At 40.8% G+C, this 22,281-nt stretch overlaps 1 pseudogene across 1 annotated transcript; it reads right to left on the bottom strand.

Moving 5' to 3' along the window:
* Nucleotides 1-15,967: 15,967 nt before the first annotated feature.
* Nucleotides 15,968-17,086, bottom strand: LOC309821550 (heterogeneous nuclear ribonucleoprotein A3-like; annotated as a pseudogene). Its single transcript has one exon. The product of its transcript is annotated as a heterogeneous nuclear ribonucleoprotein A3-like (transcript).
* Nucleotides 17,087-22,281: the final 5,195 nt, after the last annotated feature.

Below are 22,281 nucleotides of genomic sequence, written 5' to 3'. Positions count from 1 at the left end.
AGTAGCACGTTCTTTGTATTTCTCTAGTAATACCCTGGACATTTTGGTTACATGATCTAATAAAACTCTTATATTGTCCCACTGTAGAGTATTCTTCACACAGCAGCCAGAGTGAGTCTTTTAAGACTTTAAGACAGATTATGTCACTCTGTTCAGTAGGCATCATAGCTTCCCCTTACACTCAGAACAATATCTAATGTCCTTACATTATGGCCATCAAGGGCCTACATCAGGACCTACATCACCTGAAGAAGTTATAGAACTACAGATGCCTGTGCCCACCCCCAAGTGAAGCTGATTTAATCGACCTGGGGTATACCCTGGACATTGGTTTCTTTTGAAAAGTCCCCAGTGATTCTAAGAGCTGAGAACCATCTGGCCCTGGCTATCAGTCAGGCTCATATATATCCCTCTAACCACCACTTGCTTTAGCCACCTGGGCCCCTCTGCTGTTCCTGGAGCATGCCAAGCATGATCCCACCTCAGGGTCTTTGCATTGCTGGATACCATGACTTCTGACACTAACTGCCCAGAATTCAGTCAAACTTCACAGGTTAAGAGCATAGTCCTTTGTAAAGCTGCCCTCGATTCCATCAGCAGCAGCAAGCTCAGGGGTTCCCAGGCCACCCACTCTGAGTAACTGGCTACTGGGGACACGCTACCTCCTCAGTTTTCATGATTCACTAGAACGAGTCATAGAACTCAGGAAAACACTACACTTATCGTGACAGTTTTATTACAGCAGAAAGAATACAAACTGGGTCCAGCCAAAAGAAGAGAGGGAGGGGCTTCCCTGGTGGTGCAGTGGTTGAGAGTCCGCCTGCCGATGCAGGGGACACGGGTTTGTGCCCCGGTCCGGGAAGATCCCACGTGCCGCGGAGCGGCTGGGTCCGTGAGCCATGGCCGCTGAGCCTGTGTGTCCGGAGCCTGTGCTCCGCAACGGCAGAGGCCACAGCAGTGAGAGGCCCGCGTATCGCAAAAAAAAAAAAAAAAAAAAAAAAAAGAAGAGAGGGCGAGGTCTGGGAGGGTCTCAAATGCAAATCTTCTCTATCCTCTCCCCACAGGGTCAGGAGGCATCAACATGTAACAATATGCACAGAATACTGTTAACCAGGGATGCTTACTCAAGCTTCGTTATCTTGCATGTTTACTGAGATTTCACTATGTGGGTATGATTGATTGAATCATTAGCCATATGATTAAACTCAGCCTCCAGTCCCCCTCCCCTCTGGGGAGATCGGGCTGATATCACATGGCTCAATTCCCCAACCCTTGATTTTTGGTGTGGCCAGACCCCCTATGAGCCGTCTTCTTAGCATAAACTAAGGGGCCCAACGTGAGTCACCTCATTAGCGTAAACTATCAGGGTTCCCCATGAATGATAAAAATACTCCATTACTCAGGAAGTTCCAAGGATTTAGAGGTTACTTCCCAGGAGCCAAGGACAAAGGCTGGTCAAATGCTTTATTATAGAACACTGGGTAAAGACATACCTGACCAGATCTACCCTGGACATTTTGGTTACATGATCTAATAAAACTCTTATTTGCTCAAGCCAGGTTGAGTTGCATTTTCTGTCACTATCAAGAGTCCTTTGTGACACACAAATCAATTGTTTTTCCTGACTCCTATGTCTTCCCTTTAGTTCATATTGGGTGTAATTGTTGGTTGGATCAATCTTCTTAAACAACAGTTCTGATCTTGTCACTCCACTGTTGAAACACCTCCAGCAATGAGTTACTTGAGGTGCTTTTTCTTTCTCGACTAGTCCAGAATATTCAGTCTGACATTCAAGGCCTACATCATCTGGCTCTGTTTCTTTGATCTCCCACAACTAGTCCTTAGATATACAACTTAACCAAAATGGACCACTTGCTTTTTCTTGAATGCTTTTTGCCTTTTCCCACTCTCTGCCTTTGTTAGATCATCCCGTTTGTTTGGAATGGCCAACCCCTCCCCCCACCTGCCAAATGGTACTCCTTTCCCTCTTCCGTGAATCTTCTCTAATAATCCCAGCTGTAAGCAATTTCTTGCTATAAATTCTTCACCAGTAGCACGTTCTTTGTATTTCTCTAGTAATACCTCTCACATCTTTTTTTTTTAATTAATTATTTATTTATTTATTATTTTTGGCTGCATTGGGTCTTCATTGCTGCGCACGGGCTTTTCTCTAGTTGCGGTGAGTGGGTCTTCTCTTGTTGCAGAGCACGAGCTCTAAGCTTCTCTTGTTGCAGAGCATGGGCTCTAAGTGTGCTGGCTTCAGTAGTTGTGGCACACGGGCTTAGTTGCTCCATGGCCGTGAGATCTTCCCAGACCAGGGCTCGAACCCGTGTCCCCTGCATTGGCAGGTGGATTCTTAACCACTGCACCACCAGGGAAGTCCCTCACATCTTATTTTTAATATTTGTCCTTTATTGATATTTGTACACTTCCATTATACTAATTCAATCTATATTTAATGAATTCTTACAATGCTCTAAGAATATAAATATGAATAATTAGTTTATGCCCCAAAGCAGTCAGTTATCTAGCAAAAGAGGAAAATATATCTTTTATCAACTGATTTTTATCAACCAGCCATTATCTCTCCAAATATTTTATCTCCCATATCCTGTCTATTCCCTCATTCTAGAATTCCTGTTAGATGTAAGTTGGACCTTCAAATTTTTTTCTCCATGCCTTTTCATATTTTCTATTTCTTTAACTGTCCTACAGTGAGGAAAATTTGTTCAAATGTATCTTCAAGTTTACTAATTCCTTCTTCAGCTGGCTCTAATCTGCTGCTTAACCCATTTGTCCCGTGGTAAATTTAAATGACTATTCATTTCTAGATGTGTAACCGAGCAAAGATTCGTGTGCCTGCAGCTCAGAAAGCCAGACTCTGACAGTGGGAGTTTGCAACAAAGAAAGGATTTATTGCAGGGCGCCAGGCAAGGGAGTGGGAGACAAGCCTCAGATCCACTCCAACTTGGTCCTTAAGTTAGGGGGTATTTTTAAGGGGGAAGAACAAAGAAGCTGGGGTTAATCATCGTCTTGTGACATATCTTAATCATAGTTTTGGGAGTCAGGATGTCTCTGGTTTACGATTTTTTTTGGCCAGGTGGTCTATGGTTCAGAGATCTGTTAGCTCATCTTGCCCTGGAGAAACAACCTGAGCTTGTACGTTTAATGGTGACATCAACAATTTTAGAATATTAACAATATTATCAATAACAAAAATCTCAGTCATCTGATTCTGGTGGATTAGTGTTCATTTAGCACAGGAGTGAGGTCAGATGGGACAAAAAAGGCAATAAAATTTGGATAGAGAGATAAATCATTAACTCTGCAAGGGAACTCGGTTTTAAAGGGACTTGGCTTCAGATGTTCTAATTTGTTCAAAATTTTTGGCTTTTCTTTTATAGTGAATTGCCATTTGTTTGTTTTTTCGATGCCTTTTAGATTTTCAAAATTTAAAACACATACTTAGGTTATGGTCTCTTTCAGATTGTTTTTCTATATACCAAATTTTGAGATTAAAAAATCTTCTGTTTATATCCCTGATTCTTTTTTTTGCATTCTATGTGAATTTCTATTATGAGCTCCCCTGCAGTGAGGCTCATTTTTGTCTGTGCTCATTCCATGCTGCATGGGTAGCAGAGTTTAATATTAACATCCTCCTGGTGTACTGGAGGCAACAGTCGTCCAGGATAATTTCTAGGCTTGAGGTTTCCTGCAGGATCAGGTAAAGTAAATTCAGATTACACACCAATGAAAGCAATAGGTTTGGAATTTTTATTTTTCACAGAAGTCGTGTTTTTTCCTACACAGAGTTAACTGTCATTTCTTGATATGGTTGGCTGAGATTTTTGGTCTTCTTTGGCTGGGATTGTAGCTTTGGAGAGTCCTGGCCTTATGTAGGCATCTCTGTTCCTGCTCCCCTTCAGGTGGGCCGAAGACGGCTTTTGTTCCTGATGGGCATTAAAACCCTGGTCTTACCAAATCAATGCCACTGTTTCCATCAGCTTCCCCAAGTTGCCACAGTCTCAATTCTTATATTTATCACTCTGGCTTTCAATTCCCTATGTATATACTTGAGGACTCCATTTCTTTCAGATAAAAATTAACTGTAAAGACTTTTTGTTGTTGTTATTTTTTATCCAGTGTTCCTAAGGGTTTATAGCTACTGGGATTCCTTGTTATCTTAGTCTACCACAGTGCTGGAACCACATTAAAAATAGATATGTATCCATCTACAAAATATCTGCCCCACCAGATGACAACCTGATACATGCCATAACAGAAAAACAAAAGAAATCCTTTGGAAATTCTTAAAAGGTAGTCATCAATTGTGATTGCACGGTTTGAGAAAATCTTAATTTGGTAGCTGTCTTAGTCTGTTTGGGCTGCTTTAACAGAAAACCACAGACTGGGTAGCTTATAAACAACAGAAATGTATTGCTCACAGTTCTGGAGACTGGAAGTCTGAGATCAGGGTGCCAGCATGGTCAGCTGAGGTCTCTCTTCCAGGATGCAGAATTCTCATTGTATCCTCACATGTGAGAAAGGGCTAGGGAGCTCTGTAGGGTCTCTTTTTAAGGGCATTAATCCTATTCATGAGGGCTCCACCCTCATGACCTAAGCACCTCCTAAAGGTCCCACCTCCTAATACTATCACATTGGGCATTAGGATTTCAACATATGAATTTGGAGGGAACACAAACATTCAGACCATAGCAGTAACTAACAATTGAATTGAGCTTTGAAGAATGCACAGGATTTTGACATGAAGAGAGGGAGAGGTAGGGTCTTGTGGGGGAAGCCCAGGTAAGGAATGAGCAGTCATGAACATGTATATTATTTTCATGCATTCAGTCCTATGTGGTTGGATCTGTGTGTGGCTTATTGGCTTGTAGTCTTGGGGTACGTGCCTGGAATCATCCCAGCATCTCCATACAAGTCCTTGCATAGTGCTCTGTGTGCCATATACACTAAATATTTACTGGATGAACAAATATACGTGAGAGAATGTTTCCAAAGTAAGGAATAGAGGCTGAATATATTCAACCTCACTCTATGTCAGTTTGCTCACCTACAAACAAGAGGTTCACCTACAAACAAGACAGTAGCACGGTATGACTTAAAATTCCTTTTGGTTCCAGCATTCTATGATAATACTTTGTACAACTTAGTGCCAATCCTAATTAGTTCCAATTTAAGCAAGGAAACATCTGGATGACTTTTTGTTAGGGTTAAGTGGATTTGGTTGTTGATATGCTACAGGGAAAGAGAATGAAAAGTAGTCTTGAAAAATGCTGTTTAATGTGGAACAAAGAGGATCAGAGGTTGACCCACTGGAGGGCTATATTCTTATAATCTACTCAGAGTTGCTGCTATCCTGGTCTAGATAAAGAGCCATTGCCTAGAAGTTCCCTTTTGAGATTCCAGTTTTCAAAAGCCTTCTCTGTATGCAACCTTAAGTTTCTAAAAATAAACAAAATAGGAAGACTTCTCCTTGGAGGAAACATTTAGCAATAATAACCACAAAAGTTTGAAAGGGAAATTCATTGTCCAAAAAAAGGAAGGAGAAAAAAAATCTAGATTTCTTCTATTTTTTAAAACTTATTTTACTTCCTGAGCTTTGTAAAAGCTGCTTAGATAGACACAAAAGGGAAATGAGACAGTCAAGAATATTTCAGTTTGTATTTGAACAAAACAACCATCACTACCTCATTTAGGAATAATTTTTTAAAAAAGAAAAAAACCATTAAAGTTTGTTTTTGTGACATCCACAATGCATTTATTCATTGATTCATTCTTTTATTTATCAAACTTTTCATTGAGCATCTAATATGTGTAGGACGTTATACTAGGCACTAGGTTGGAGATGTGACTTAACTGGTAATTCTATAGTGATCATTCAACATGGTAAACTCAGTCTTTCCTTCTGTGTGTCGGGCATTGTGGACTTGCTAATTCAACTTTTATTTGATCATCCTTCTAGTATGTTTTTCTATACTGCAGAGTTTGGAATGCTGAAAATTTCATTTCCCGTGGTAGCTTCTTCCAATTTGGTGCACTTGCATGAGATTTGGGAGGCAGAAGTGGAAGCCATTTTCTTGACTTTTGCCTTATTCCATTGGCAAACAAGGTCATAAAATATGAAGTTTTCTGCTAGTGGTGTTACCGTGTCCATTATCCAGGTCTCTATGTATTCACAGGTGTTGCTGTGGAGAGGAAGCTGAATGCCACGTTCAACTTCTTCATTCCCACTTCCTCATTTCTCCACTTCAGTTATGACCATATGTTCTTGAGCTCAATTGTTCAAATAGTAGCCTCAGAGGAATAGCTTCCCAGTGAGTTGGTTCTAAGGAGTGGTTCTACATTTCATTTCTAGAGAGCAAGCTCTGCCAAGCATTTTATTAGCACCTAATTCCATGTGTTAAGTCCTTTTCTGTTTAAAATGTGAAGAGTGGTTTCTGTTTCCTGCATTGAGTCACGCCCAACACACCCTCCAATGTTATTTAGGGATAATAGTAGGACTCTTGGAGATTCAGCATTTGGGGATGTTTTTGTTATAACAGATCCCTATATATTTAGTTTCTCATTTCTTACCAAATATTGCAGTGAGAATTACAACATACAGAAGTAAGTCAGACAGAGAGAGACAAATATCATATGATATCGCTTATATGTGGAATCTAAAAAAAATGAAACAAATGAACTTATTTTCAAAACAGAAACAGACTCACAGACTTAGAAAACAAACTTATGGTTACCAAAGGGAGAAGGTGGGGGAAGGGATAAATTGGGAGTCTGGGACTGACATATATATATATATATATATATATATATATATATATATACACATACACATTGCTATATTTAAAATAGATAATTAGGGAAGCTGGCGGTCCAGTGGTTAAGACTCCGCACTTCCAATGCAGGGGATGCAGGTTCGATCCCTGGTTGGGGAACTAAGATCCCTCGTGCCGCATGGTGTGGCCAAAAAAATAAAAATAAAAAATAAAATAGATAACCAACAAAGACCTACTGTATAGCACAGGGAACTCTGCTCAGTATTCTGTAATAACCTAAGTGGGAAGAGAATTTGGAAGAGAATAGCTATATGGGTATGTATAACTGAATCACTTTGCTGTACACCTGAAACTAATACAACATTGTGAATCAACTCGACTCCAATATAAAATAAAAATAATTTAAAAAAAAGAACATACATGTATCAGGTGGGTCACTGGAATTGGCAATGTGCTGTTGAGGTTAAAAGCACTGGCCCTAAGTCAGATAACCTGAGGTTCCCCAAGAGAATACGAGCTTCTTGAGAACTGGTTCACCATGGATTCCCCAGGTTCTAAAACAGTGCCTGGCAAAAACCAGACCCTTATCATACATTTCCTTTGCATAGATTAGTTTGCCTCCTCTAACCCATACTAGCCAAATTACACAGCCCCACTGGGAAGGCAGATTACACAGCTGGGGGTCCCGTACTTTGCCTGTGGAGCCAGGCAGATTAGGCCTGGGTACCAGGGCTGCCATAGGTCCTGCCATCATGGCTGTAATAGAGGTTGTGTCCACGCCCGGCCCTCCTTCGTGGGGGTTCTGGAAGGGCTCTGGGAGTTTGGAAATGAGTGACAGTGGCTGGGGCTCTTCATGGAGCAAGCAGGCAGACCCGAGCAAACCTGGGGGTGTGCACATCCTGGGCCTAACATGCCCATTTGCATTCACATACAGGGCGTGAATCATCAGCTATACAGTTCTTCTGCCAGCCCAGTCCAGGAAAAATACAACGTTTTCATTCTTTGGTGAGAGGAGTGTTTCTGTACCTGCTGATGATCACCTGATTGCCATTGGCCAGACACCAATATTATTCCAAAGACACAAAATATTTTTTCTTCAACTAATATAGCTTCCCAGCATGATGTGGAGTGAGCATTTGGAGTATAATGAGTAAAGGGATCCCATCCTAGCCACGTGCCTTGGGCAATATCAGACTTCTCTAAGCTTCAATTCCCTATGTGCCGAATGGGGAAAAGGATGGTCACCAGGTAGTTGTGAAGATTACGTTTCTGGATACAAAACACAGGTCCTCCCCTGACTTCTCCAACTTAAGAATGAACCCAGTAATCTGTGCTCTCCCCGCCCCACCAGACTCTTGAGTCACTCCCTAACCTTCATCTCATTGGTTCGTGCAGTGTGTCATTCATGTGAGATATTTGTGCATGATTCACTGAGCACCTGCTATGGTAAGATATTGCAGTGGAGGCAAAGTGGCACCCAAAGATGGGCGGAGCCAGCGAGGGACTGGCCCTTGGAGCCCCAGCCCATGCCCCAATGTCCTTGGAGGAGATAATATTCCACCAGCCTCATCACAACCCACCACCCACAGCAGACCATAGTATTTTGGTTTTTTCTACAGGTTTTTTGGGCAAAAGCTGTATTCCTTGAGAATCCACTTAAAAATCCTTTTTACAAATAAGGCCTCAAGGATAGCGGCATTCTTTCAAAGTAGTAATCAGTGGCGGCTCATTAACTCCTCCTGTTTATCTCATACTCTGTTGCATCTTTTTCCTGGTGGCTTCAGGCTGTCCCAGGAAGAGGAAGTCTGCAGAACTGCCCTCCAGGGGCCCACAGAGTGAGATAGAGTTGCCTTTCCTATTTACTCTTAACACTTCTTAATTTTTAGCGCTATGGGTAAAATCTTCTTATTCTTTCCCCTGAAGAAGAAAAGGGTAATATTTTTCACTTTGTTTTGCAAAAATGTGTTGGTACGACTTAGCTTCTAATTACAGCTTCACCATCATGATATCACAATGGTTGCTTCAAAGACCATGAAATAATAGATTTTGAGGAGTATAACACATTTGATGTACAGGAGTACATCTGTAATTACTGTATACATTCTAATTACAATGCTTCTTACCTAGGTATTCTTGCTCAAGGGAAAAAAAAAAACTGCTTCTATTTTCAGTTAACCTATTTATACTCTGAGGCCTAAACCTGCCTAGTGAAACATGGACTCTGGCATCGATGTCCTTTCTAGTAGCCCTACAAAGGTGACTTGAGTGTACAAACTGGCAACACAATGTGATTGCCTTAAATTATATAAAAATTTTATACACGATCTCAAATGTTAGAATCATTTTTTTAAACTGAAGTATATTTGATTTACAACATTGTGTTAGATTCTGGTGTACAGCAAAGTGATTCAGTTATACATATATATATTCTTTTTCATTATAGCTTATGAAAGGTATTATGTATAGCTTATACAGGATATTGAATATAGTTCCCTGTGCTATATGGTAAGTCTTTGTTGTTTATCTGTTTTATATATAGTGGACTGTATCTGCTAATCCCAACCTCCTAATTTATCCCCCCCTTTCCCCTTTGGTAACCACAAGTCTGTTCTCTGTGTCTGTGAGTCTATTTCTGTTTTGTAAATAAGTTCATTTGTATCAGATTTTAGATTCCACAAATAAGTGATAACATATGATATTTATCTTTCTCTGTCTGACTTACTTCACTTAGTATGATAATCTCTAAGTCTATCCATGTTGCTGTAAATGGCAGTATTTCATCAAATGTTAGAATCTTAACCCTGTGATTCTCTAGCAAACAAATACCCCACCCATCTAAGGAAGTGGGCTAATTTTTACCTTTCTGCTTAGCTCACTTCTCTAGGGTGTGAGGGTGGAGAAAAAACTCACGGGAGTCAAAATAAGCTCACGATAATCTGTTTCCATCTAATTAGAATTAATTCACTGATCTCATTGGCTAATTTTTCAGAAAATACAAGGTAAAAATCATGTCATTTTTGAAGTGTCTTCTGAATTTGTTTGCCTCATGAAAAGTATAGAACTTACTCAAAAAACTCCAGTCGAAACTGTCAACATCCTTACTCCGTAATGTTTCTGACACCTTGAGTACTATTTGAACATGTGGGGCTGACGAATTATAAGTAGAGATAAAATATTTAGAGTCATTATTTTGTTTCATGTCTTGAAAAAACAGAAATGGTGGGAAGGACACAGAAGAAGGAGTCAGAAGAACAGAAGGATAATCTTGGCTCTGCCATTTCCTAGTCTCTCAAGCAAATCACTTAACCATTCTGAACTGCAGTGTCTTTATTTAACAAAATACAGATGATGTGTTTTCTCAGTGGTATGGTTTAGCAATTCTGAAAAAAAAATTGTGTATTCTTGGCATGAGCAAGTAGGTCAGTATATTGAGGATAAGGGGAGTCAGGTTTTTCATTGTAAGAAAAGGGGGTTACAAACAGGAAAAGGGAGAAACAAGAAGGAACCCTGGAATGTTGGGTTAGTACTGGAGGTATCAGGATGAATTCATTTTAGGAGAGCAAGAGTGACAACGAGAGAACAAAAGAGAGAGAGAGGAAAACAATCAGAAAAAGAAAAGGAGGCAGAGGAGGAGAGGAAAGGGGGAGAAGGGAGGGAGGAAGGAGGAACGAAGGAAGGAAGGAAGCTAGGTAAGGCTGATTCTAGCATTGAGTAGGAAAAGAACAAGATTCCAGATGTGCCTGGAATAACTTCATGTGCCCCAGGAACCAGGCAAACTGAAGTCCCTGAGAATCTGCAATAATCTTGGAAAGGGATTGGACCATGTGGGTTGGGTGGCTTGAAATACTTATATCTGAATCTCAAAAGACCAGGTTCCAATCTGAACTAAACATAGGGAGGCCAAATTAAGGCATTCTAATGATATTATTTCCCTTAGATTTCCCAGATCTGATGGAACCAAGACCTTTGGGTCTTCCTCTACGTTATCCCAATTATCATGAAGTATGATGTAAAGCAAAAGAAAAAAGGATTTGATTATACCACTTTCTATGTTGCAGATAATTCTCACTTGGAACCCAGTGGAGCTACCTTGATTCTTAATTTCCATTGCATCTACTCGCCAAACAATTTTAAGATTCAGTGATGGCTTCTCACTACGCTTAGAAGAACAGTCAGACCCCTTACCATAGTCTGTAAAGCCCTGTACAATGTGGTTCCAGCCTTGGCACTCAGACCCAGCCCCATATGCCTTGGCCACTCCACACTACACTGACGTGTCCTTAGGTTAAGCTTTGTCCTCCCTCAGGGCCTTTGCTTATGCTGTTCCCTCTGCTTGGGATGCTCTTCTCTACCCTCTTTGTTGAGCTAACTCCTATTCTTACTTGTAATATCAGCTTAAAGTTCGTTTCCTAAAAGATGCCCTCCCTATCCTACTAGTCTAGGTTTCCTAGTCTTCTCCTTTTACATATTTAACAAAATTGACATTTAAATATTTGTTTTTACAATTATTTGTTTTATTTCTGACTCCACACAAGATTTATAAGCTTTATAAGATCAGGGATAAAACAGTGCCTTGCTAATGGTAGGGGCTCAATACTTGTGGAAGGAAAGAAAGTCAAGAGAGAAATAATTCATTGTGTTTGTGCCATAATGTTACTTCTGGAAAATGTTAAAATTTCTAGGCAGGTTTGTTTGTTATATTATTTCACTTTTAAAATAATTATTATTCTATATTAAAATCATTACAAATGGAAATATTTAAAATTAGTATGTGGTACATATATACAATGGAATATCACTTGGCCATAAAAGAGAATGAAATAATGCCATTTGCAGCAACATGAATGGACCTAGAGATTATCATACTAAGTGAAGTAAGTCAGAAAGGGAAAGACACATATGATATGATATCACTCATATGTGGAATTTAATTTTTTTAAAATGATATAAATGAACTTATTTACAAAACAGAAACAGACTCACAGATTTTGAATTTAGGATTACCAAAGGGGAAATGTGGTGGGGAGGGATAAATTAGGAGCTTGGTATAAACATACACACACTACTATATATAAAATAGATAACCAACAGGGACGTACTGTGTAGCACAGGGAACTCTACTCAATATTCTGTAATAACTTATATGGGAAAAGAATCTGAAAAAGAACAGATACATGTATATGTATAACTGAATCACTTAGCTATACACCTGAAACTAACACAAAATTGTTAATCAACTATACTCCAATAAAATTTAAAAATAAATAAAATAAAATTAGTATTTCACCCATAATTTTAGTTTATCTGTTGCTTTCTTTACAATCATGAACTCTAGTTTTACAGGCAAACAAAGTATTGTGCTGGTAAATGTTTAGCAACTGGCACTTTAAGTGTGGGTCTAACATGAACATTGATTAATATTTTCATTTACATTAATGCTTAAGACAAAAGAGTGATAATGTAAGATCTTCCCTCATTTGTCAGTGAGAAGAGCACATTTTTTGCTAAGTTTTCAAATACTGGCAAAATATTGCCTCAGTTTTTAATTCCACTTACAATGTAAGGACAACAGATTGGACACATTTCAAGTTTAATAACATTAACATATTCTCTACCACTTTCTTAAGTCTAGACAATCAGCATGACAAAAATAACCAACCCTGATTTGTAGCATTTGCCAGTCTCCATGGTGTAAATGCTGCCGTCATGGCCAATTTCAAACCATCCATGAGGTACCAAATAACACATGTGCAGTAGTGGCCAGCACTACTATACAGATATCTGTTTAATTTTTCATAATGACCGTGTTTAACAACTGGCTTGCAAAATCCCTGAAAATGTAGCAGTTGGTTCTCAAAATCCTATGATAGGGCTTCCCTGGTGGCGCAGTGGTTGAGAGTCCGCCTGCCGATGCAGGGAACACGGTTCGTGCCCCGGTTACGGGAGGGTCCTGCAAGCTGCGGAGCGGCTGGGCCGTGTGAGCCGTGGCCGCTTAGCGTGCGCGTTCGAAGCCTGTGCTCCGCAACGGGAGAGGCCACAACAGTGAGAGGCCCGCATACAGCAAAAAAATAAAAAAAAAAAACACCCTACAATGCAAGTCAGCTCCAGCACATCACTGTGTATCCATCCGCACATGTACATACACAGTGTGTGCATATAATTTTACTGTAGACACAATTTGTGTTCTATTTTTTCCATTTGGTTTTATTTCATTTTTCCATTATTAAATTTAGTAGTCCACTCATTGGTATACCAGAAATATATTTAAACCTACCTCTTTTGTTAGGAGCTTAGGTGATCTGTGGTTTTAAATTATAATCTATATTAAATATATGTGTACATTGTAATTTTTTCCTCTGTAGAAATATGTACCTGAAAACACTTTGAGGAATGGGAGTATGGATAAAAATATTTTTATGACTTTTGCTCTTGTAATGATCTAGAAAGATCCACATTTTATTTAGTTGTTATTTCCACATACAGAAATGTTCCCATGGCCCCAAGGTTTAGAGGGAAATTTATAATCCAGTAGCATTGTAGGACCACATTGATCACTGACATCAAACTTACCCTAAGTAATAATGGTTATACTGGTAAACAAGTGCTAATGTTTTTATTTGTTCAGGGGAAAGAGACAGTGCATTAATATTCTGGGGGGGTGTGGAGAAGTCCACATGGGGATCATGACCAGTTTCACTGCAGTCATTGTCACATGACCTACATTAGCTAAATGGCACCACCAACCCAATGTATAAATGTCTTCTCTTCCCTGAGATTGATTCTTCTGGGTTATGACTCTTCTCTAGTTCCTGTAAGAAACTAGCCCCAATCCTGCCCCACACCGCAGACTTCACATAACACGGCAACTTCAATATACCCAGGCTGTTGTTGGCTTGGCTTTGAACCACTTGTCACCACCCTTCCCTCAGAATACACTCTGTCCTCGTCCCCCTGCTTGCTGTCTGACTAAATCGCACTTTTCCTCACTTTCAGCCTTTCCTGATGCCTGGAAATGTCTTGCTGGTTCAGATCATAGGGCATACCAGACCCAGTTTGGTTTCTCTTGTGCTTACACCGCACTGGAGGAACTTGCATAAAAACCACTTGTGACTGATGGAGCGTTAGGACTCTCCATTACAGAGTCTCTCTTCCTCTCCCGCTCTTTCTTACGGTGCAAACATGCATGTGTTCAGCTAACAAATATTTATCTCAGATGCAGCTGGGATAGTGTGAAAATAAGATAGACAAGCTTGATGCTGTAATGGAGCTAACATTCCAATGTGGAGAAAAACAACTAACAAGCAAATGCATAAATACCCAAAACTTTCGGATAGGGTCATGACTATTAAAAAAAGAAAAGAAAAAGAAAAAGAAAAAGCATGTAGAGCAAAAGAGGACCAGGTGGGTGGGTGGGGCACAATATCAGATGAGTTGGTAAGGGGTCTCTGAGGCAGTGGCACTTGAATGCCTGAATGGCTAATGGGGCCAACCAGATGACGCCTGAAGGGAATAATACTACAGATGGAGGGAACAGCAAATGCAAGAGATCTAAAACAAAAATGAGCCTGATGTGTTGAAGGAGAAGAGGCCCAGTGTGGCTAAAGTGTAGCTAGAGAGGGAGAGGGTAGTATGAACTGGGGTCATAGATGTAGGCAGAGTCCACAACACAAAGAGCCTTATAGGCCATTTGATTTGATTCTTAGTAAAAGTGGAAGCTATTTAAGGATTTGGGGTTGGCTTATATTTTAAAGTGGGATGAGGGAGTTTGGGAGCAGGTAAGTCAGTTCTGTGGCTAGTTCTGCAGTCCAGGTGAGAAATGATGCTGGTTCTGAACTTTGCACTGTGGGAGCAGCTGTGGAGCTGGAGGGAAGTGGACAGGCTTGGAATATGTTTAGAAGTGGTGCTAACAACCCTCTACTTATGAACTGAATGTGTGGGTGCAAAAGAAGGCGCGGAATCAAGGAATAGCAGTATTTGGGTCTGAGCAACTCTGTGTAGATGGTTATTCATTTACACAGTGGGGGAAATCTGAGTAGCAGTCGTTTTTTTTGTTGTTTGTTTGTTTGTTGATTTAGAAATCAAGAGTGTCATGCTGGACATTGCCGAATATGAGATGCAAAGTGTTGATGTGGAGTAGACACAGATCAGCATAAGTGTGGAACTCAGAGGAGAGGTCAGGGCTGAGGATATAATTTTAGGAGCCATCAGAATAGAGACGATATTTAAAGCTGGGGATTGTATACACTGCCTTGGAGGGAGTGTGTCATCAAAGAAGAGGGCAGGGGAGAAGGAACCAGCAAAGAAGATTGAGAAGAAGTAGCCACTGAGGGAGTGGGGACACCAGGAGGAGTTAGTGGGTGGTGGAGAGCAAGAGGAGAAGGTGGTAAATGGTGTCGCATGCTGATTAGAAGTAAAAGAATGTCAAGCTGGGAACGTTTCACGAGCTCTGGCAATTTGGAAGTTGGGGACTTTGACAAGAAGGGTTTCAGGGGGGTGGAGGTGGGAGAATACTGATGGGAGGACAGTGAGAGGAGCATGAATATAAACTACTTTTATTTGGGGGGACAAATTTTGCTGTGGAGACGTGGCAGAGATACTACTTGCCTTCTTCACACCTATCTTCCCCTTTTACTTTAGAAGCAAAGCCTCTTTACCTTGTCTTTGCTGCCTGGAACAAAGGCTTCATTTTCCAGCCTCCCTTGTAGTTGAAGACTGAAATGTGGTCCTAGGACTAGGTTCTTGACATAGTATTTCTAGGCAAGCTTCTTTTTTTTTTTTTTGAAAAGTTAAAAATTCCTTAATTTTTTATTCCTGGTACTGCTACCAAAATTTACAGGGCAATATACCTGATATAATGAAAAGAAAAAGAGAAAGGCAAAGCTACAACAGATAAAAGAGCTCAGGAATGTACATATAATTGACACTACATTGCATTCATCAATAGCTGCACTTTTTGCAAACTGTGGCTATGAACAGTTGTCCTGAACAAGAAGGGTTTCCTGTTTAAGCTGCAGTAACTTTTCTGACTAAGGATCATCGTTCCTTCTGCGGCAGAGTTTTGCAGTTCCTCTAATGCATTTGGGACGACTGTCTCAAAGTAACCTGCAGCTTTCCTGACAACTCCTTGCTCTCTCTCCTGCTAAGAACTGTAGCCCTTTTCTTTGGAGTTTCTAGAAACTTCTGCTGCCCTATCCACCACTTCCACCACCAGATCCATAGCCACCACCATAGGGACTTCCCGAGCTTCTTCCACCAAAACTGCCCCCCTTCATGGGTCCATAATTTGACTGCTGTTGTCCACTATAATTTCCAAAATCATTATAGCTCCCACCACCACCATAGTTACCTTCAAAAGTTCCTCCTTCATTGTAACCATCATATCCTCCACTACCACCACCATATCCACCACCTTGGTTCCCATATTCTGGCCCATCACCACCATAGCCTCCTTTACTACTGCCATAGCTACCACCATCGCCTCCAAATCCATCATATCCACCATCACCTCCTCCATGACTACCTCTGCTGCCACCACCTCTACCACCATAGCCTCCTCTTCCACCAAAGTTTCCACCACAGCCAGTTACCTCCACTGCCTCCAAAGTTTCCTCCATGACCCACAAAGCTGCCGGATCCACCTCCACGACCTCTTTGTGATCCAGCAGATTGTATTTCTTGTTTAGAAAGGGCCTTTTTCATGTCACAATTATGCCCATTAAGAGTGTGGTATTTTTGAACAACAATCTTATCAACTGTATCATGATCATCAAAAGTTACAAAAGCAAATCCTCTTTTTTCCACTCTGCCTGTATTCCATAACTTCTATGGTTTCAATCTTGCCATACTTTTCAAAGTAGTCTCTCAAATTATATTCTTCTGTATCTTCTTTAATACCCCCAACAAAAATTTTCTTCACTGTTAGATGGGCACCAGGCTTTACAGAATCCTCTCTAGAAACAGCTCTCTTTGGTTCCACTACACGCCCATCAACCTTGTGTGGTCGAGCACACATTGCTGCATCCTCCTCTTCAACACAATAGTAAGTCACAACACCAAAGCCCCTGGAACGTTTTGTTTGGGGGGGTCTCTCATCACCACACAATCTGTAAGTGTGCCCCATTTCTCAAAATGTTCTCTTAAGCTATCATCTGTAGTTTCAAAGCTCAGACCACCAATAAACAGTTTTCTCAACTGTTCTGCTTCCTCTGGATCAAGGACCTCCTCCCCCCGCGGCAGCGGCGATGGCCAGAGTCGGGCTGGGGGCGACTGGGTGGTGGTTTTACCTCCATTTTGAGACCGGACTCGCCTAGGCAAGCTTCCTAAAAGGAAGCAATTCAGCTGGGAGGAACACCACTTTCACGTTTTTCCTGCTGCCTGGAATGTGGGGTGTGATGACTTTAGCTCAAGAGCAGCCATCCTGAGCCATGAGGTAATTTAGAGCACAACATCCAAATCCAATGCAGTGGAAAAAGTGGTAGAAGGAGTCTGATCTCTGATGACTCAATGGATTGCCTGTTTTTGCACATCTTTAGTGTGAGAGAAGGAACACTTGCATGTCTTCCCCTCTTACGTTAACCAAATCTATTCCTGATTAATACAGAATCAAAGCAAAGAAATGGGTTGTGGGTTGGAGATAGGCATGAGGTCAATAGATGTTTTGTTTGTTTGTTTTTAAGTCGAATGATTCACTGGGTAGGAATTAGATACTCTGATCTATTCTTTGGAAAAATTCCACAGTTATTCAAGATATCTGTTATAAAAGTTTTTGTTTCTGGATTTAGATTTAGTGTATCAGTCAGGGTTCTTGTGTCCAAGCTATAGAAACTGACTCTGGCTGGTTTAAGCAGAAAAGGAAATGCCCAAAGGCAATCAGTGCCTAACTGAATTGTGGATGGCTGGGAAGTCAGGCTTGGACAATAGGTAGAAAGAGGCAGGCAGGACACAGGACCACAGATGCAGTCATATCATGGAATCGGTCTGTCAGAGACACCATAGCCATTGCTGATGAACTCCAGATGCCCCTTCTGCCCACACCACTCCTGGAGGCTGAATGCTATTGCCAAATAGATTCTCTGCCACCATCCTCTCCTTCTTTGTGTCATAAGTGCCTTCTTCAAAATCTGTGATGGAGTAACTGATTGACCTAACTTATGTACCCTTCTAGCTGCCAGGGAAGCTGGGAAAGAAACATTCTGGCTTTTTTAGACTTCCAGAGTGAGAGGTGCCTCCCACAAAAAGTCATATAGGGGTTCAGATGCCAGGTGAACAAAGAAACAATTAAAAAGACCAGCATGGGGGCTTCCCTGGTGGCGCAGTGGTTGAGAGTCCGCCTGCCGATGCAGGGGACGCGGGTTCATGCCCCGGTCCGGGAAGATCCCATATGCCGTGGAGCGGCTGGGCCCGTGAGCCATGGCCGCTGAGCCTGCGCGTCTGGAGCCTATGCTCCGCAACGGGAGAGGCCACGGCAGTAAGAGGCCCACGTACTGCAAAAAAAAAACCCAAACAAACAAACAAACAAACAAAAAGACCAGCATGGGAATGTGAATTGGTTCAGCCACTGTGGAGAACAGTATGGAGGTTCCTTAAAAAACTACAAATAGAACTACCATATGACCCAGCAATCCCACTACTGGGCACATACCCTGAGAAAACCATAATTCAAAAAGAGTCATGTACCAAAATGTTCATTGCAGCTCTATTTACAATAGCCCAGAGATGGAAACAACCTAAGTGTCCATCATCGGATGAATGGATAAAGAAGATGTGGCACATATATACAATGGAATATTACTCAGCCATAAAAAGAAACGAAATTAAGCTATTTGTAATGAGGTGGATAGACCTAGAGTCTGTCATACAGAGTGAAGTAAGTCAGAAAGAAAAAGACAAATACCGTATGCTAACACATATATATGGAACTTAAGAAGAAAAAAAAATGTCATGAAGAACCTAGGGGTAAGACAGGAATAAAGACACAGACCTACTGGAGAACGAACTTGAGGATGGGGAGAGGGAAGGGTGAGCTGTGACAGGGCGAGAGAGAGTCATGGACATATACACACTAACAAACGTAAGGTAGATCGCTAGTGGGAAGCAGCCGCATGGCACAGGGATATCGGCTCCGGTGCTTTGTGACCGCCTGGAGGGGTGGGATAGGGAGGGTGGGAGGGAGGGAGACGCAAGAGGGAAGAGATAGGGGAACATATGTATATGTATAACTGATTCACTTTGTTATAAAGCAGAAACTAAAACACCATTGTAAAGCAATTATACCCCAATAAAGATGTTAAAAAAAATACCAGCAAATATCTACTACGTTTAGTTTCTTAAGTATTATAATAAATAATATTTAGTATTCATTTAAAAAGCTGACAGGTGGGCTTCCCTGGTGGCGCAGTGGTTGGGAGTCCGCCTGCCGATGCAGGGGACATGGGTTCGTGCCCCGGTCCGGGAGGATCCCACGTGCCGCGGAGCGGCTGGGCCCGTGAGCCATGGCCGCTGAGCCTGTGCGTCCGGAGCCTGTGCTCCGCAATGGGAGAGGCCACAGCAGTGAGAGGCTCGCGTGCCGCAGGAAAAAAAAAAAAAAAAAAAAGTTGACAGGTAAGCGACACATACCATGGTAATTTCAATGTGGATTTTTAGGTCTATTTGGATTATGTAGTGGTGTGGGCAGAAGGGGGTATCCAGAAAGATAAGTATTTAAAACTGCAATAAATTACTAAAATATACAGAAAAAAATCAAAGGTACATTTGAATGGTAAAATCAGCTTCTGTGTCAGAGGCCTATTGTTAAGATAAGGTAAGAAAATGTAAATGTCAAATAAAAATATTTTGTACGAGTAGAGTATACCTGTGCATGTCTTTTGAGTTCAGGGTTATGTCTACAGCATGGAAGGACAATTGGCAAATTCATCCATTATTTTTGTAAATTTTCTAGCATTAGCAATTTACCATTTATTTAGTACTTACTCTGTGTTTGGCATTGTGTGAGGTACACACATTTTCTTATTCTCACGACAACCCTTCAAGTCATCCCCCCTCTATGGCTACAAAAATTTAGGTGCAGAGAAGCCAAGTCACTTGCTAAAGGTCATGCAGCTGGTGAATGACATAAATAGGATTTTAATTCAGGTTTAATGAATGAAACGTGGGTACAATTTAGCAAAGGAGTGCAGTAGGGCACCTAAGGAGCGCCAAAGCCTTATCCAGGTTAATTCACTTCAAGAATCATCCCAGTTTATACATTAATTAGGAGACTCTAGATGTGAGCTAGAGTTCCACATGATTTAGGTAAACGTCCATATGATTTAGTATCTTAGATGGCATATGATGATCAGCAGCAAATATGACCTGACAGTTTGTCCTTATCTATTGAAATATCTTCAGCTTTATGTTGGTAGATGTGACAATTTCCATGTACGTCAAGCTGGAGATTCATAAAAAGTGGATTTGGCCCAAATTACCCAGATGCATGTTTATGCTCATTAGATTTACCCACTTACCTTGTTAGTGGGTCAAACAATTAGTAAAATAAATAATCAAGTTTCTAGTTTAATTAGAATACTGTCCAAACATATTGAGGGAGAAATTGACCAGAAATTCATCATATTTAAATGCATATTGAGTGGACATGTTGCCCTCTCATTTTGCATATATATATCTGATTATAGATATTATATAAGATTTATTTGCAGAATTTTATTGTCTTATAGTAGAACCTGATAATATGAATCATCATGCTGGATAGCGTTACCTTCATGAATTAAATTAAAAAAATTTCTACTAAAGGAAATAAAAAGGACAGAAATACATTAATTCCTGTTCCATAATGACACAAGAGGGAAGGCTTACTGTTGGATAAATTGAAAAGGAAATGGTCTTTGGAGAGATAAAAATGGAATTTGTTACCTTTTAAGAGGATGTAGTTTTTTTTTTTTTTTTCCTCTCTACCTCTGATTTAATGCTCTTATTCAATTGTGACAGTGAAATCTATTGAAAGTGACTTTTCCCTTTCTTGCCAGTGGAGAGGAGGTGCAGGTTACTAAGCCTCTGAGGGTGCTCCCTGCATCTTGAGCTGGAGACAGGGCTTTAGTGGGTTTATGGAGACGCTGAAATCATATACAAAATGTTGAATTTAGGAATGTGTGAGTGTTTTTGTGGGAAGAGGTTCCTCCCTCTGAGGAACCTCCCTCAATTTCCACCACTGACTCAGAGAGGGGTGTGGCCCCAAAAGGGTAACCAACACTGCTGCTGAGTGGGGATCCTGTTGCCTGAACACCAAAGCAGACACGTTTGCTCTAAGTCAAAAGGGTTGCTTGAGAGTAGGTGCAGAAATGGCATCAGGATGGTATTACTTGTGATCATAAATAATAAACACATTGTTTTCAAGCATTTTGATACAAAAAATGCATTTAAAGAGAACTTTACAGTTATTAGGTCACTTTTATCTGTATATATTCAATTAAAAACCACAGTAATCCTGTGCTAAGGCTAGATAATTAAAATTATCTTCATTTCACAGCCAAGCAAATAAAAATACAGAGGGAACAAAACCAATGACTTGTTCTAGAGATTGGAAGACTCACAGAGGTGAGCACCCTTCCCATAGTATTTGGATCAGAAGTGGGTATCTGACTCAAACTGGGTCAGTCAGAAGTCCTTGTAAGAGAGGTTGGAAGGGTGACCAAAAATCAAATTGTTTGCCCAGCAGGGCTCTGGGGTATTGGTCTTCTGCCTATCGTAAATAGCTAATCAGGAGGAGGAGGGCTAGGGGTGAAGAGAGAAGGGGCAGGGGAGGTGGGAGAAGTGTTTTAGAGTCCAGATTCAGGCTCTTTATCTGCCCCAGATCCCTGAGACAGACTTGCATCTGTGACAGAGTTTGGAGCAGAAGTTGCATAGACTAGAGAAGACACTTGTCATTTTTATTGGAAAATAATGCTTGAAAATGAAGTAAAGAACTCATTGAACATAACTCTGGTAGAAGTCGGGCTTTGCAAGAATCATGTGTTTGCAAGAATCATGAAATGAAAAGCAAAAAATAATTTAAAGGAATCCCAATCTTGGGTCTCTTGGGGACAATTTACAACCCATAAGAACATCTTTTAAAAAGCCACTTTCAACCTGATTCCTAGCTCCTCAGGCCTATTTTGAAACGACTCACAATGACAAATTAAAAACTCCCACTTACACTTCAACATGTGTGGATTTATGTCTCATTGTTTTCACTCCCCCCACCCCCTCTTGTTCTTTCCTCTCCTTATCTTTATTACCCATCACAAAAACTTGGAAACTTGGGAGGTGTAGGGAGGAAATTGAAGTTTTGAGAGAAACTGGTAATATTTACATGTTAAGAGATATCACTCATGCTACATATGTTTATAATAAACTTCTGGTTTTTGCCTAAACTGATATGAGCTGGTTTCTATTATTTCTAACAAAGAGTTCTAAGTAATATATTCATGGAGATGGTGGCAGAATTGAGGCG

Source organism: Grampus griseus, assembly GCF_964374135.1.
Source record: "Grampus griseus genome assembly, chromosome: 4".
Lineage (NCBI taxonomy): Eukaryota > Metazoa > Chordata > Mammalia > Artiodactyla > Delphinidae > Grampus > Grampus griseus.
This window is presented reverse-complemented; position numbering and strand designations above follow the sequence as displayed.